This window comes from Rhinolophus ferrumequinum, chromosome 11, assembly GCF_004115265.2.
Source record: "Rhinolophus ferrumequinum isolate MPI-CBG mRhiFer1 chromosome 11, mRhiFer1_v1.p, whole genome shotgun sequence".
Taxonomy (NCBI): Eukaryota; Metazoa; Chordata; class Mammalia; order Chiroptera; family Rhinolophidae; genus Rhinolophus; species Rhinolophus ferrumequinum.
In genome coordinates, this window is record NC_046294.1 from 85,895,731 (window position 1) to 85,913,499 (window position 17,769).

The 17,769-nt window shown below is 43.6% G+C and overlaps 1 pseudogene; it reads right to left on the reverse strand.

Annotated features, from left to right (window-relative positions):
* Positions 1-7,256: 7,256 nt before the first annotated feature.
* Positions 7,257-7,606, reverse strand: LOC117031226 (V-type proton ATPase subunit G 1-like; annotated as a pseudogene).
* Positions 7,607-17,769: the final 10,163 nt, after the last annotated feature.

Here is a 17,769-nt window from a genome sequence, read left to right on the forward strand (position 1 = left end):
AGTCCCAGAGAGCAGTTTCCAGGCTCTCAGCCTCACATGGAAAGGAGCTGGCTCAGTTACTAGATGGCCATCAGCTGTAATCAGATGGCCATCCACTGTGGCTGGTTGGCCATCAGCTGTTACTGGTTAGCCATTAGCCACTAATATAATTTCCGTGTCTATGCTGGGGGGTTGGGGGTTGGTTGGTTGGCAGAGAAGCAGATGGCGGATTGAGGATCCTGTGGCTCCTGCTTCCTGTGTCTCCCAGCCAACCACCAGCAAGAATATATGGTTCCGTTGGTGTTCCTTTTTGGCCTCACCATATCCTGCGTTCTTGTGCGGGGAGTGGGATCAGAGATCCCGCATGACAGAAAGAATGAGCCATGGGGATACCTGGGGGAAGCATTCCAGGAATAGGGAACAGCCAATGCCCTGGAGCAAGAGTGTGTCTGACATGTTTGCAGTATAGAGAAGGCCAGTGTGGCTGGGGCAGCAAGGAGAGAGGAGTAGCAAGAGATTCTATCTCCCAAGATAGAATGGAATGTTAGATTCCATAGGACCTTATAGGCCAATAAGGCTTTGGGGGGTTTTTTATTCTAATTTTTTTTATTTTTATTTTTTTTTTTTTTTAGTGAAATGGAGCAGCAGAGGGATATGGTCTGATCTACCATTTAACAGGATCACTTTGTTGTATGAAGGACCTGACACTTAATTGGGGCACAATGGTAGCAATTATGAATGCTTGGCAGAAACAATTACCTTCTTGGGGGTCTTAGCAAAGCTGTTTGGCTTTCTAATTACTTATACCATCTGTTTTCATAGACTGAAGCAAAGAGCTCTGCAGAGTTACGTAGAAGGAGTTGGAAGCTGGCACTGCAATGCTGTATGACTCACTGTCAAAGTGCTCCCAGAGTGTGGGGGGATTGAACACATGTGTGGACACATGGCTGACCCCTCTGAGGAGAATACTTTGAAATCATTCCTAGCCTTGCACATCTGCTAAGGGATGCTTCCTCCATAGCCATCAGGCAGCTACTTCTGGGCCAGAGAGGTGAGCATGTTCTCCCCAAAGCTGGTGGTGGCGACTTCAAAACATGCCTGACCCCTTTCCTTCTTCCTCCTCCTCTCCCACCAACATCATGTCTATTATCATTATGCATCATTTATTCTGCCTGCAACTGCAACAGCACTTTACATGCATTACCTTAGCTTAATCTCCACAATAACTATATGAGACAGGTACTACTACTATTTCAATTTAACCCATGAGGAAATTGAGGCCTGAGGAGGTGAAATAACTTGCAGAGGTCCCATAGCTGGTACATGACAGAGGAGCACTGACGCACATAGTCTAGCTCCAGAGCCTGAGCCCACAGCCATTATGCTACCTGCCGACAGCTGCTTTTTTCTGGAGGCTATTGTTTTCTTTCAACCTATTTGAAATGTTGTTAACGTGCCCCTCAGTACACAGAGAAAAGGGAAAAACAAGGTAGAGTGAAAAGGACAAACAGCCCACTAACAAGCAAATCTAGCCTCTCACTGCAGTGTACTTGACGACAAGTCCAGACTGTGTCCTGATAATCATCTAGGTATGAGCACATGCTGACAGGGAGAGGAAGAGAGAGAAGGTAGATACGGGTGTGGATACCGATCTGTCATTGGACAAGGCTTTCACTATCCTGGGAGGTAGGGAGTGGAGGTGGCTAAGAACACCAGCTCCAGAACCAGACCCTTGCTCTGCCCTTCACCAGCTGGGAGACCTCAGGAGACCTTCATCTCTTCACACCTCCATTTACTTATCTGTAAAATGAAGGTGATTATAATGCCTATCTCATAGGCTTGTGATTGGGATTGAAGGTGCTAAGGCGCAATGTAATAAGAAAATCACTAAACACCTCAAATTACAAACTTTGTAGACATTGGCTAACTTCTGATACTTAGCCCAGACATGACCATGTACTGGATAGAGCCTTTAAAGAGAATTCAAGCAGTGGATCAAAGGGAAAGAATACCTTGAAAGTCTGATCCTGACCTTTGTAATTAAAAGGCGTGGACGTGGGGTGAGGCATGTCCCAGGAAAGCCCACATCCCAGGTTAGGGGCCTACAAACACCCTACAGCACAGGCAGGCCGAGGCTTCTGCTCCCAAGTGAGGAAAAGTCTTCCACTTGTACTGGCATCGTACTGAGGATGACTCACTCCCAGCAAGGTCTGTCTAGCCTAAAGGAGGCATCTACCAAGTGTTCAATGTGGCTGAGTCTGCCCAGAGCTGAGCTGCCACAAAGCATCCTGCAGTCATGGATTCTTGTTTTCTTCACACTGAGCGTGGAGGAATAGGGTAAACAAAGCAGCCCTTTTTGCAAAGAACTTGAATAGATGGCCAACACATATATGAAAAGTGCTCAATGTCACTAACCATCAGGGAAATACAAATCAAAACCACAGTGAAATATCACCTTATATCTGTTAGAATAGCTTTTATCAAAAAGACAAGAGGAGGAAGGGCGGCTGATGGCTCAGTGGGTTAGAGCAGGAGCTCTCAACAACAAGGTTGCTGGTTCAATTCCCTCAGGGGATGGTGGGCTGCGCCCCCTGCAATTAGAGATTCAAAATGGAGACTGGACTTAGAGCTGAGCTGCACCCTCCACAACTAGATTGAAGGACAACGACTCGACTTGGAACTGATGAGCCCTGGAAAAACACACTGTTCCCCAACATTCGCCAATTTAAAAAAAAAAAAAGAAAGAAAGAAAAAGACAAGAGGTAAGTGGTGGTGAGGATGTAGAGAAAAGGGAACCCTTGTGCACTCTCGGTGGGAATGTAAATCTGTACAGCCACTATGGAAAACAATATGCCAGTTCCTCAAAAAATTAAGACTAGAGCTACCATATGATCCAGCAATCCCTCTCCTGGGTATTTATTCAAACAATTGAAATTTCAAATAAATCTCAGCACCCCCATGTTCATTCAACAGCATTCACAATAGTCATGATATGAAAACAACCTGTGTCCATCCAGGGATGAACGGGTACAGATATGACACACACATACACACATACACACACACACACACACACACACACACACACACAAACGGATATTATTCAACCACAAGGAAAAAAGGAAATCCTGCTATTTGCGACAACATGGATGGACCCTAAAGGCTTTATGCTAAGTAAGATAAGTCACAGAGAAAGACAAATACTGTACGATGTCACTTATGTGTGGAATCTAAAACACTGAACTTGTAAGAACAAATAGTAAGATGATGGTTACCTGGATGGAGTGGGGAGAGGGAATCAGGGAGATGTTGTTTAAGGTACAAACTTACAACTAGTAGATAAATAAGTTCTAAAGATCTAATGCACAACGTAGTTATTAGAGTCAACAATACTGTAGTATAAACTGCTAAGATGCTGAAACTAAATCTTAACTGTTCTCAACACAAAAAGAAACGATACTTATGTGACATGATGGAGGTATTAGCTAATGCGACTATAGTAATCACATGGCTATATGTAAATGTGTCAAGCCAACACCTTGTGCACCTTAAGCTTACACCATGTTATATGTCAATTATAGTTCAATTTTTTACAAAGAGTTCTCTTAGGATTACTCCACTGTGTAGAAGAAGGCAACTGAGCTCTAAAAGCAAGGGGTGTGCCTGTGGTGTTCACTGCTGGCTCCCTAGCACCTAGCACAGTGCCTAATACATGTAATAGTAGACATTCAATATCCGTGGAAGAGAGAATAAAGAAATAATGGGAGAAAGGATGAAAATTTGAGCTTTTTAATAAATAATACCTTTATCACCTGACCAAACAAATTTGCTAAACCTGTGGGGAAGTAACACTGATTTCCTGGTCAGGAAAGGGATGTAGGAGGACAGGTGTAGCCATGAGGGTCCCCATACAGGATGATTCATCTTCCCATCACATCCATTATCCCAACCCCTCCATCAGGCAGTTCCTGCATCCCCAGGCACTTCTCCGGAAACCCACCTCTGTCAAGTATAAATAAAGCAAACCACATTATTGCATGTGTCTCCATCTGTTAATTAACAAATAAATCAGCCTCATCTTACCAATTAAGAAATGATATCTGGGACTGCAAAAGTGCCTTATTCCTCAGTGATAATGAAGGGTATTTGTCACAGGCCTTGAGGTGATGGGAGCTGTCCAGCCCTCCCCCCAGCCCCTGACTCCTTCACACAGCCATAATTCTCTCCCTGGGACCTGAGAGAAGACCCCAGGAGCACACATATTGGGGAGCGTGCTTCAGGTCTCTGTGTGGGACAGTAACTAAGGCAAGGGCAGTGGAGCCAGAGTGCTGAGGGCTAAGTTTAGATTGCTCTTCCTTCAGCCCTGTATCCCAGCATATACAAGGTGTTAGCAAAAACTACAGTGAATGTTTAAATTAAAAAAATAATTATCACAGTAAAAGACACATTGCCATTAATCCCCGTCAAATACTCCCCCTTGCTTCAAACCCACTTATCCCATCTTTTGTGCCACTTTCTGAAGCAGTTCTGGAAGTCCTCTTTCGTGAGTGTCTTTAGTTGTGCTGTTGTGGCTGCCTCGATGTGCTGAATAGATTCAAAAGGTTTTCCTTTCATGGTCATTTTACTTTGGGAAGAGCCAGAAGTCGCACGGTGCCAGATCAAGTGAATAAGGTAGATGAGGACACACTGTAGTTTTTATTTGACAGAAACTGCCATACCAGAAGTGATGTGTGACACTGAGCATTGTCATGATGAAGGATGAAGTAAAGACATGAAAGAGGACTTCCAGAACTGCTTCAGAAAATGGCAAGAATGATAGTATGTGTTCAAAGCGAGGGGAAGTATTTTGAGAGCGATTAATGGCAATGTGTGTTTTACTGTAATACATTTTTAAAATTTAAACATTCACCATATTTGTGACTACACCTCATATATTCCACCTGTTATGTGAGGTCAGAACCCAAGTCTGCACCAAAAGGCAAAGCAGTACTTCTTTTTTCCCCCATCTTTATTGATGCATAATCAACAAATTAAAACTGTATACAGGCCATTTGTCTTTCTTGACTTGGCCCATTCTTCCCTCAGAATGTATCTTAATAAACTTTCCTTACTCTCTGCCTTCATGTTTGCTGATCTGTAATTCTTTACTGCATCAGCAAAAGGACCAAGCCATTATTCCAGTAACATACCGTGTTTCCCTGAAAATAAGACCTAACTGGAAAATAAGCCCTAGCATGATTTTTCAGGATGACATCCCCTGAACATAAGCCCTAATGCATCTTTTGAAGCAAAATTAATATAAGACCGATCTCATGTTTGGGGAAACAGATGGCTGGAGTCGGACTCGTCCACACGAATCGAGCTGTAACTTGGTTCTCCGCCAGGACTACAAACCACTCTCTCCATGGGACCTCGTTATCTATCAAGGACCCCTAGATGGACATCGTGAGCCATTACCTCCTGTCGACAGGCAGCAAGTGTAGGAACCCAAGGCCCTTACAACACTCAAAATCAGCAGGAAGCAGCCAGAATGATCATCGTCCTGAGACCACAATGAATTGCGTTCTTATTACTTGAAGAGGGAATATTAGGCAGAAGGTAGGCATGAGAGACAGGAGGGGTGGGTGATAATTTAACTGGCACTTTGTACCGCCAAAGTCCACTCCCCAGGGACCACCCAGGTCCCCCACTCAGGGACAATTTTTGTGGTTAGAACCATCCTGAAAGAGGGAAGTAAAATCTGGCTAGAATTATCTGGTTTTTGACACCTGTGCAGAATGTTAAAGCTTACCTTTGGTTTAACCTTAGCACCACATTGTAATATAGTTACAATAAATTAGCATTGCAGTTTTAACCACCGCCCGCCCCTCCCCGTGGGTTTTTCTGTGTGTATTATGGGTAAGGGCATGTGCAGAAAGGAAGGGGTCATATAACCTACACATGTCAAGCAAATAACCCAAGTCTGTACATCACACGCAGGGCTGGCCCGGAGCCAACAATATATAAAACTCAAACCCAAACCTTTTGGTGCTATTTGTCTCTCTTGGCTCAGTCTTCCCTTAGACCATATCCTAATAAACTTCCTTACTCTATTAAAAAAAAAAAAAAGAAAAACTGTGAATATTTAAGGTGTTTCATTTGATGTTTTGGTTTACATGTACATTGTGAAAAGAGGAATTTCTTAGACTAGTCTGAGGACCAGTGGCATCAGAATCACACAGAGCTTGTAAAAATGCAGATTCTAGGGCTCCAGACAATCCCGTTAGATCAGAGTCTCTGGGAAGGAACCAGAACATTGACATTTTTAACCTGCTCCCCAGGAAATTCTTAGTTTGACAACCACTTATGCAAAATTCTTCTTTTCCTCTTCTTGAGAATTTAGATTTTCTTTTAATTACAATGGCAAGAGATATGGGGCGACTGGGTGGGGGAGTTTCTGGCAATTAGTACGGAATCATAGAAGGTTCATAATGAAGGGGACCCTAGTACAACCTTCATTACACACGTAAGGAGACCAAGGCTCATATTTCAGGGCTGAATTATGTCCCCCAAAAAGGATATGTTGAAGTTATAACCCCCTGTTCCTTATTTGGAAATCAAGTTTTTATTTTATTTTTATTTTTTGCATGAAAAAATCATTTACTTTTAAATGATTATCAGTATACCAAGTAATATAACATGTAACAAGTTCCTGAATTCTATCATATAGTAATTTTGATTAAGAGATACTAAAAGTAGCCCAAACAACTACTTATGCTAGTACTCATTGTTCTAATACTTAGCCAAAAAAAAAAAAAAAAAAAAAAAAAGACTATTTTAAGGCTAGCTGCTGCTTTACACAGGTTACAAATTACTATTTACTACTTTCTTCACAGATAAAACCCCTGACCTTCGAGAAAGCGTTAGGGGAAAAAAAGGCATTATTTAATCCCTTTCTTTCTTAAAAAGTTTGTTTGTTTGTTTACTACAGCTACGAAAAAAAAGCCAGCATATATATAAATATAGTTTGAACTAAAAGGCATAGGAAAACAGACAACATATACCCTTAAATTTCTAAGAAATAGGAGGTAAAAAGATGACATCTTTGGATAAGTTCTAAGTTTGTACAAAGAAGCTAGATTTGCTGTTCTCCAAAAAGCAAAAGAACCCACTATATAATAAACAGAAATAATTTAATGTCTTTCACAAGAATATAACTCAAGCTTCGCGAAAGCTTCATATTCCTTGGAGTCATCTAAAATGCCAATCCATGGAACAGGCGCTTCTTTCCTCTTCCCCTATCCATTTATGTGGTAGTTTTCATAGATTTCTGGCCGGATGTCGCAGACAAAAGCCAACAGGTTATCCAGGACTTCATCCCTGTTCTACTGGAAGTAGGTCTGGAGGATGGTCTTCTCTCAGGTGACTTTTCTCTACTCCAGTGCTGCAACTGCCCGGTGATCCCAGAGCCTCAGCTTCCTCAGCCTTGGACTCCTTCTCCCTCTGCAGGCGGTACAGTTCTCTTTCAGTCTGAGCCTCTTTGGCCTCTTCAGCCTCTGGTTCTTTCACTTGGGACCTCAGACACCTTCTCGGAGGCCCACTTCTTGGCCTGCAGCAGCTGCGGGATACCCGGTGACTGACTGGCCATGGTGGCAATGACTCGAGCCCGGAAATCAAGTTTTTACAGAGGTAATCAAGTTAAAATGAACTCATTAAGGTGGGCCATCATCCAATATGACAGATGTCCTTATGGAAAGGGAACATTTGGACACATAGACAAGCATGCACAGAGGGAAGACTATGTGAAGAGACATAGGGAGAATGCCGTGTGAAGTTTAGAGTTATGCTGTCACGAGCCAAGGAACGTCTAGACTCCAGAGCTCTCAGAAGCTGGAAGAAGCAAGGAATGATGCTCCCTTACAGGTTTCAGAGGGAGCGTGGCTCTGCCAGCAGCTTGATGTCAGACTTCTAATCTCCAGCATCGTGAAACAATACACTTTTGTTGTTTTAAGCTACCCAGTTTGTGGTTTGTGGTACTTTGTTATAGTAGACAAGCCAAACAATACAGCCCATTGAGGGGAAATTACTTGCCCAAAGTCATGCAGCTAGATAGTGACCAGGACAGGACTCCAACAGGTTTTGGAATCTCGCTTGGGCTCCATTCACGCCAGCACACTGCCACATTGTCTCCCCTTCCACCACTACAAGGCGTGATCCTGAGCCATCTAGAAATGCAAGTCAGGTGACTTCCCTAAGGCATTCTTCCAGATGCAGAAACCAGAAGGTGTCTGCTAGAGGGGTACAGTCACATAGTGTCCAACTCACAGATCCCAAATCAATCTGATCTTGCAAAGACCATCAAGCCAGGCAAGTGGCCACAGCACAGCAGGCGAAGGGCTAACTCCGGGTGCCATTTGTAGCTGCCATGGATTCCTTATTTCCAACTCTGTTGAAACCTGAACTGGCAGTTAGCAAACACCAGGGACCTTTCCATACAGTCTTTCCAGAAGGACAACACACGGCAGGCTTCTCAGGCTGCCCAAGGAAGTCTGTGTATGGGGGACGTAGAAGTTTGCCCAGAACTCAGGAAGCTCCTCTTCTACCTTGCAGCCTCAATGAAGCCAGCTCTGAGGGGACAATGACAAGAACACTGGGCGGTGGGGCTCACCCACTAGACAGTACCGATTAGGGCAAAGGCATCTTCACCCTTACTTGCAGATCCTTCCCTCTGAGGCCAGGCCACTGGCAGAGTGTCCAAGGCCCCCGGCACCTGATGAATCCTACCTCTACCCTCCATGGTACGCAGGTTACGCATAGCTCTATGAAATGGTCTTGCAAGCTTCTGGTCTGTGAGGCCTGAATTGGGTAGGAAGAGAGTCTACTAGCATGGTAGAGACTTCCATGTGGCTTAAGAATTCTGCATTGAGGAGCAAAGCAAAATTTTTCAGTTATGGTCCCTAAATTTTGTTGTGGTTGATGGAAGCAGGACATCAGATTTCTTAGTTGTTTAGGGAGACACCCCAAGACAGAAGGCTAGAAACTCTTTATGATCCTCTCCATCCCCAGTACGCTAAGAGCAAGAGAAGCCGATGTCTAAGGAGGAGGTCTTTGCAGCCAACTCCGAGTAAGTAGGAGCTCCTGCATGTTGCCACCATCGCCTCAAAGGTCCCAATAACTGGAAACTAGTCATGCTCTAGGGTAACATCCATGAGGAAAGTCATTTGTGATGAGAAAGGAGAGAGAGGGAGAAGAGGGAGAGTATACGATCACATTAATTCTAATAACATCGGTAAGAAGATTTGGAAGCACAGCCAATGACTCCATTAAAATAATGACTCTGGGTTTCCTCTGTCATCACCTCGGGTTGTCTCCCCCTCCCTTGCCCACTATATCTCAAGAATGCTGGCAATGACCACTGTGTTAGGAGACAGGAAGGATGGCAGGGGTAGATTCTGATAGCATTGGGGAGGGGGGAACCTCTTTCTACCCAATAGGTCTTGATTATCAATGGTCATTCCCCGTGGTTGGCAGCTGCAGGGAGGGAAATCAATCCCATCATGACCATGGGAGTGGGAGACATAGATGGAGGCTGGCCTGGAGCTTCTGAGATGCCCCTCTCTTGGCCAGAGTTCCCGTGGCACCCCAGTGTGCCACATGCTCTATCTGTATGGACCATCATATCAATTGTGTCCCCTGGAGTTGTGCAGAGTGATAGCCCTGGTAGATACCCACACAGATATGTGGGCAGCTTCATAAGACAGCTCAGGATGATAAGAAAGGATTGACACAATTTACCAAGACTATCCCCTTTTCTGTTTGTCTATAATTTTTTATTGAGATAAAATTCATATATCATAAATTAATCATTTTAAAGTGAACAATTCAGTACATTCACAGTGTTGTGCAATCACTGTCTCTATCTAATTCCAAAATATTTTCATCACCCCATATTCATACTCCCTCGTCACAGCCCCTGGCAACCTCCAATCTGCTTGCTGTGTCTATAGATTTACCTATTCTGGACATTTCATAGAAATGGGATCATACAATATATGACCTCTATGACTGGCTTCTTTCACTTAGCATATTTTGAGGTTCACCACATTGTAGCATGTATCAGGACTCCATTCGTTTTTACGGCTAATATTTCAGTGTACGAAAAAAGCAAAATTTGTTTATCCATTTATCTGTTGATGGGCATTTGGGTTAACTCTACATTTCTGATTGGACCCAGAGCTCTCACAGCCACCTTTCCCTTGAGTCAGTACACCAGTCCTTGCTTTTCAGCTCTGATTCTGCCTCCCAGGTTGGACTAGCCTGTCTCTCATGCAGACTCTAGTCAGGCACAGCTCACCTGGCTACATACTTGTACAGCGCAAGTAATACCACACTCAACACTTCCTCTCCAAGGGGGAGTACTCCTTCCCCATCAGGTGTTCAGGCTGTCTTTAGCTGAGGAAGATAAAGATGCCTTAACATGAGCCCTCACTCTGGGTCTCTAAGAAAGGGAAGGAGATGATGTCAGTGGATCTTCTGTCTCCAATCTAGTCTCAATTTTGCAATCCCAAACTGTCAATCAATGAGAATTTGGACAAAGTTATTTAGTTTGAACTGTTGTATTTGGTATACTTGTTCCATCAGGGAAGATAGATAAGTGTGTGTGCATTCTGATCCTGTCAATGGCAGAGGACAACCACTGGCCAAACTGAGCCAGGTACATCACAGAAGGTCATGCCATGGGCCAGGATTCAGTTTCATCTAATACATCCTCACTGAGTACGGCTCCAATGCCAGACACCACAATATACCTGGGGGTATATAAAAATCAGTAAGACATGACCTGAGTAGCTAGTGGTCTGGAAAAGGAGACAGAAATGTGCAGGAATAGCAGCAAGATGGAAAGACAGACCCTGAATCATATAAGAGTCTGGGAACCCAGAGGAAATCTTCTGGCAGAGCTGGGGAGGAAATCTTCTCAGAAGATGTAACCTCAGAGATTGAAGGAGGGTGAATAGTGTTGGAGGAGGAAGGGAAGTGATTCCAGACGGGATTGTAGGAGCAAAAGCATGAGCAGGGTGTGGTTTGTTCTGGAAGAGCTCTGGCCTCTGTAGCCATGAGGGGGATACTCAGGACAGGTGCAAAGGATGGGCTAGAAATACAACTGGGGCAGCAGGTTAAGGCATCTATCTTACAGTATCTAAAGGTCTGTGACCTGAGGAAGAGGGAGTAGCAGAGGCAGAGGCTAGAGGCTGGGAGGCCCAGCAGGAGGCTGTGACAGTGGCCCTGACCAGACCTGAGGAGCTGACCCACAGCACCTGCAGTACCTGCATAAAACAGGCTGAGGGCAGCAATCTTGTTGCAAGGTGGTGAGCAGGCCCTGATGGCATTAACATAGTAATTTGTGCAAGATTAAGAAAACCAGTGGGGAGCTGATGGAGACTGGGAGGCTAGACCTCTCCACCCAGCCCCTCTACGCCACCCCCACCTTAACACCACACTCTCTGAATTTGGGCAGCCACAGGAGGTGTGGAAAGGAAGGAACTGTGTCAAGAAGACATTTCAGAGGAGGATGAATGGGCTGCTCAGAAATAAACTGCTGTGTCTCCCTCATGCCCAAACCAGAAAATTATCAAAAGGGCAGTTTCTCATGGAGTCCAGACCTGTGAGGGGGATCCTGCCCTACTTGACACCCTCTTTGCCATTCTGAGCTTGAGGAGAACCTCCCATACAAAACCCAGCTCAAAGCAAGTGTCTACAGCCACTGGCTGGAACCACCCGATGCTCACCAACTCCTGTGGCTGCTTGTCCATCTCTTCCCAGACAAAGTGGCTGAACTGCCCGGGCAGGGTCCGGCCAAGCCTCCACCTCCTCCCTATGCTGCCACTTGTCAGCACCAGGGAAGAGAGATGCCAGCCTCATCCCTAGCCTGAAAGCCCATTCAGGGCACTGGAAGATGAATTATGTTTCATTTATATCAAAGAAGCAATCTCAGAGCCCATTTGTGATCAAATTTGCTGTCAGAGAAACTTTGCTTTATCTCATTACATCTGATATCTCTTGGCTTCTTGTCCTTGAGACTATTAAAGTTTAATGTCAAATTCAAGATGAAATGAAATCTTTGCTGTATCATCTCATCAGGATCTGAGCATTCCCCCTTCCATCTAAAATTTTTTGACAACTAATTACGATGGGGGTTGGAAAAGAGAAAGACGTACTTCCCTCCCATTTGTTGAAAATACCATCATTCGAATGAGCACAGTGGCTATGTGGTGGTAGAGAATTAGGAGACTTGCTTGTCACCATTCAACTCCTCTTTGTCGTCCCTTTGCTCCAAACTTACCATCCCCTGAACCAATGACATCTGTTCTCATGCATGTCCAGACAAGGCACTCTTGCCCAGGGCACACAGTAAAGGAGAAAGCACATGGTCTGGGAGGCAAAGCAGTGCTTGATTCCAGGCTCTGCCCGTTACATGACCTTGAGCAAGTCACCCTCCTCTCTGGGCCTCAGTTTCCTCCACTGTAAAACGATGGGGTTGGATTAGAATCATGTAACCCCATTTAAAGACTGAGCAGGAAAGTGGGTGACTAAACAGCTCTGTGTTAAACAATAGGGGTCGTGGAACGTGGCAAAGAGATAAGTACGTTCCCATCCAAAGGCATTGGACCTAAAAACAAAAAATTAAACAAATACCAGAAAATCATGTCTGCAGAAAATTGCTTATCATGATAACCCTGAGACTAGTTGGCTTCAGAGGCTTATGATCACCTCTCAGAAAAGCACCCACAGAAGACAGGCTTTAGGCCGGGGGACATGCTTTCCCTGGAACAGTGTTGGTATGTTGATTAGTAACACTGATTTAAAAACCAGCCCTGTACAATGCAGGGCTGTCAGAAGGCCCAAGGACCACAGATCAGAACTCCAAAAAAAACAATGTGCTAAACAAAAGGGGTGGGGGAGTGTGGAAAAAGAGAAAAAGCGATGTATTCATGTATTACAATGTATTAACAAGTTCATCTATTCGATAAGCATTTGTTAAGCACTCTTGTGTGCACTTCCAACAAGGGATTCAGCAGTTAAGAAAGATTCTTAACTTCATGGAGCCTAGACACTGGAGAAGGAGGACAATAATCAGTGTGATGCGTAAGTAATTAATTCATTTGTACTAATCCACAAGTTCTTAAAGTGGGAGGAGTCAAAGAGTGATGAGGCTGCTGGGATGTGAGGGTAGCTCAAATCCTGGCCGCACCCCTAACCAGCTCTGGGAACTCGGTCAGTCTGCTTGCCTCTCTGAGCCATTGTTCCCTCATCCGTAAAGCAGGCACCATTATGGTAGCTCCTTCTAGGGTCAAGTGAGTGGGTTTGAGTCAAGTACCGGCACATAGGAGTGACCATATCTATTGACAAAATCATGTTGCTCTGGGAAAGCCTTCTAGAGAAGTTGAGCTTTGACCAGCAGACTCCAGTGCCCAATGCCTGGAGAAAGAGTTTAGCTGGGTTTATTTAGGCTGCATTCTAAAGCAGAGCACACAGTTCAAAAGAAGGTCCCAACTGTTGTCCAAATAGCTACTCTAATAGAAAAAGTCAGGAACTACTTTAATGCACTCAGCCACGCTAGGATCCTGCTTCTCAATAAATGATTCCTCCATCATCTTTACGCACCCACCCCTCTGCCTATCCATCTTCAGGGAAGTTCTTCATGAGATCCAGCCCATATTATTCCTACAGCAACCAAATGCCAGATTTTTCACTATTCTCTTCAGAGGAATCAGAGAATATCTTAAAACTCAGGCTGTAACCTAAGTCTCCACAAATTTGAAGACAGCAATTTAGTCCTTAGCCCTCATTTTCCTCTGTGGAAAAAAATAATAATCCAAAGTGTTTATAAATGTTTTCTTTAAAATCAGAATATCTGGGTCCCAAAGTCAACATTCATCTTTACAACAGTCCTATAAAGTAGATATCACCCTCCCATAATACAGACTAGAAACTACCAGACACATTAGATGACTGCCCGAGGTAGCCCAACTGGTAGACAACAGAGCAAGAACATAAACGGCATCAGTTGGCCTCAAATGACATAATCAAACCACACTATATTGACTTTTTGTTCTCTGAATGACGCGTACCTGTACAAGCTGTGATATAAGCTAGGGAGACTGAATCCTCTTAACAAGCACTCTAGAGTTTGTGGACCTAAGTTAATGTTGTCCTTCACAAGGTGGTACTTTGGAAGACTGCATTTATTGCAGTGATGTTGCCACTGTTTTGTTTTGTTTGGGTTTGGTTTAAGTTTATTTTTTGTTTGTTTGCAATTTTGTATTCCTTGCTTTCTTTATTGTGAATCTGCTCCAAGAGAGCAAACCTTTAATGTTTTGAGGGTAGATTTGCTTTCTGGAAAAAGACCAACTTATTTGGAGCCAAATCTTGCCAATAAGGTAGACAAGTAGTTTATATTAAGTTTTAAAAAACAACTATGTACTTGGAGCTCAATAAATATTTCTTGACTAACAATGACAACAAAATGAAAATTAAGTACATGTTGTTTGATTCAAAACAAAAGAGACTAGTTTTATTCTTTGGCTCACAAACGTCCTCTGAAAGTAATTCCAGAAAAGAAATTCCCAAAATATTTTGAACAATGGTGGGATCACTGAAATAAAAACAGCATAGCAAGGGGAGTTAGGCTTGGAGGACCTCTAAGGTTACGTAAGCTCTAGATTCAAATCAACAGACAATGAAAGCGTCCCAGGTACATGCCTGGCAAACTCTAGACATCGTGTGTAACTAAACAAAAACAAAATTCTCAAAGGGCTTCCAATCCTTGGGGGGAGGGAAGCAGGAGAGATGCCTATAACAAAGCAAAAAATACCCATGATACAAAGCAGATCATAAGACACTCCAGGAGGATCGGGGGAGGTGTCCGAGGGAGCGATGGAGACTTCTGACTGGAGGGTCTGAAAGAGACTTTGTGGAGGAGGCAGCATTGAGCTGGGCCTTAAAGTAATGCTTCCCGACCTTTTCATGACATGGCACACACAGAAAATGGTAACAGCTGGTTGGCTCACTGGGACAAAGGGATAATGCTGCCCATGCATGAGAGTGCCGGCCAGGAGAGCTTCCAGTGGCTCCAGCCCCATCTTGCTGCCCTCAGGACTAAGGGGCATGAATACTTTACCACATACCAGTTTAAGAAGGAGCCTAACTTCAACAGGTGGGTTGGGAGAAAGGGTGTTGCAAGTTCAAGGGCACAGGGCAGAAGAGTGTAAGTGTTGGGTGTACTCTGACAACATGCTAATATTGTGTTTGGCAGGAGGGTAGCAACCCAAGGGGACGTGTGACAGCTAAGACCATGTAGGGGCAGACGGATGGCTCAGTTGGTTAGAGCACGAGCTCTTGCTCAACGAGGCTGCTGGTTTGATTCCCACATGGGCCAGCGAGCTGCGCCCTCTGCAACTGGAATGAGGTCGGTGGGCTGCGCTTAGCTCCAGGGTGGCCAGATGGCTCAGTTGGTTGGAGCGCGGGCTCTCAACCACAAGGTTGCCGGTTCAACTCCTCGACTCCCACAAGGGATGGTGGGCTGTGACCCCTACAACTATCAATAGCAACTGGACCTGGAGCTGTGTCCTCCACAACCAAGATTGAAAGAAAACAACTTGACTTGGAAAAAGTCCTGGAAGTACACACTGTTCCCCAATAAAGTCCTGTTCCCCTTCCCCAATAAAAATCTTAAAAAAAAAAAAAAAAGACCATGAGGCAAGTTGAGGCCAGTGACTTGGGGGCTGTGAGTGCCATGTTGTAGAGTTTGAAATTGATTCCACAGTCAACAGAGATCCTTCCAGAGTTACTGATAGGAAACTGACTGCTGTGTTTGAAAAAAACAAAACAAAAAACCCTCAAACTTCTTATGATTCACTTAAAAATAGCCATAAATAATAAACTTTAAACAAACAGATTCAGGCCTTTTTCCTGCTTGGAGCTTAGCAGGGTGCCCTGCTTAGAGATAAAGGCCCAGGTGATTCAGAAATAAGATGAAAACTTCTAATCCCATTTTATTTTTTTATTTATTTATTTACTTTTTAATGCTGTGAAACTAAAAAGTAAATACCAATGTTTCCTTAGGAGCCCAGGGCCCCCAGGAACTGAAATCAGGCAGACTCCTCTGTGAATTTTTTGTTCATCACATTAGTAGTTTGACTTGCCACTGCTGTTGTCCGCCTGACTGAAATGAGAATAAATATACACATGACTTATAACCAAGCAAACCACCGCCCTGGGTTAGAGGTAGCACAGGACTAAAATCCAGCTGGGGGAGAGTACTTTCAGGATGGCTGCCAGTGTTGCTATGGAAATTTAATTCCAGACTAGAAGCAAATCCCATTCAAAAGGCCAAGAATGGCCATGTTAGGTCAAAAACGGAACATGAACTGGGGGGAAAGATTGCATTTCAAGAGAACCAGACAATTAATTTAGCAGAAGAACCACCCTACAAAGAGAAAATTACAGCTAGCTAATGTGAAGGATCTTTATTCTGTTAAAATCTGGTCTCTAAGAGCACCTACAAGGAATATGGTGCAAGGGAGTGTTCTGTTCTCTCTTTCAACAGAGAAGTGCACATTGTGTTGGAGGGATGGAGGTGAGAGGTCAGGAAAAACTTTCCCAACAGAAGAGTTGTAAAACACTGATCTGTGTTCCTGAGGAGAGTTGTGAATCTGTTGCTCCAGGAATTCTAAAGAAAAGTAAAATCAGATACATGTCCCAAGTGGTTCAGGTGAATGTCTTCCAACATTTTTTAGTCTAAAACCTCTGAAATTATCCAAAATACCATTTCCTTAGGTCTAACTCTAACTCAAGATTAGGAACCCATGCTCCCATCTCATCTGTGTTTGTATGCAAAACAGTCTGTGAGTATAGCAAGTTTAACCAGAGTAGAATGAGTGGCCTAAACAATTCATAGGCAATATGTGGAAAATATACAATATCTGACAATTAAGTTCGAGAACTCATCGTAGAAAATGTGCTACATACCTCAATGCTGAATATCACTATGGTCACTTTTGAAATACTCCCCTTGGGAAGCTATGCACTGACAACCCCCTCTCTCCCTCCACTCCCTAGTAACCAGCATTCTACTTTCTATTTCTATGAATTTGACTACTCAAGGAACCTCATATAGGTGGAATCATACAGTATTTGTGTTTTGTGACTGGCTTATTTCACTTAGAATAATGTCTTCAAGGTTCATCCATGTTGTAGCATGAATCAGAATTTCCTTCCTTTTTAAGACTGAATAATATTCCATTGTATGTATACATCACATTTTATTTATTCATCCATCGATGGACATTTCACTTTCTTCCACCTCTTGGCTACTGTCAATAATGTACCTATGAACATGGTTGTGCAAATATCTCCTGCAACCCTGCTTTCAAGTCTTTTAGATATATACCCAGAAGTGGAATTGCTGGATCATATGGTAGTTCAATTTTTTATTTTTATTTTTGAGGAACCACCATACTGTTTCCCATAGCAGTTGTACCATTTTACAATCCCACCAAGGATTACAATTTCTCCATATTCTTATCAACACTTGTCATTTCTGGGTTTTTTGTTTTGTTTCGTTTTGCTTTTTTGATATTGGCCATCCGAATGGGTGTGAGGTAGTATCTCATTGTGGTTTTGATTTGCATTTCTTTAATGATTAGTGATGTTGAACATTTTTCATGTATTTGTTGGCCATCTGTATATGTCTTTGGAGAAATGTCTATTCAGTCCCTTTGCCCATTTTTTAATGGGGTTTTGGGGGGTTAT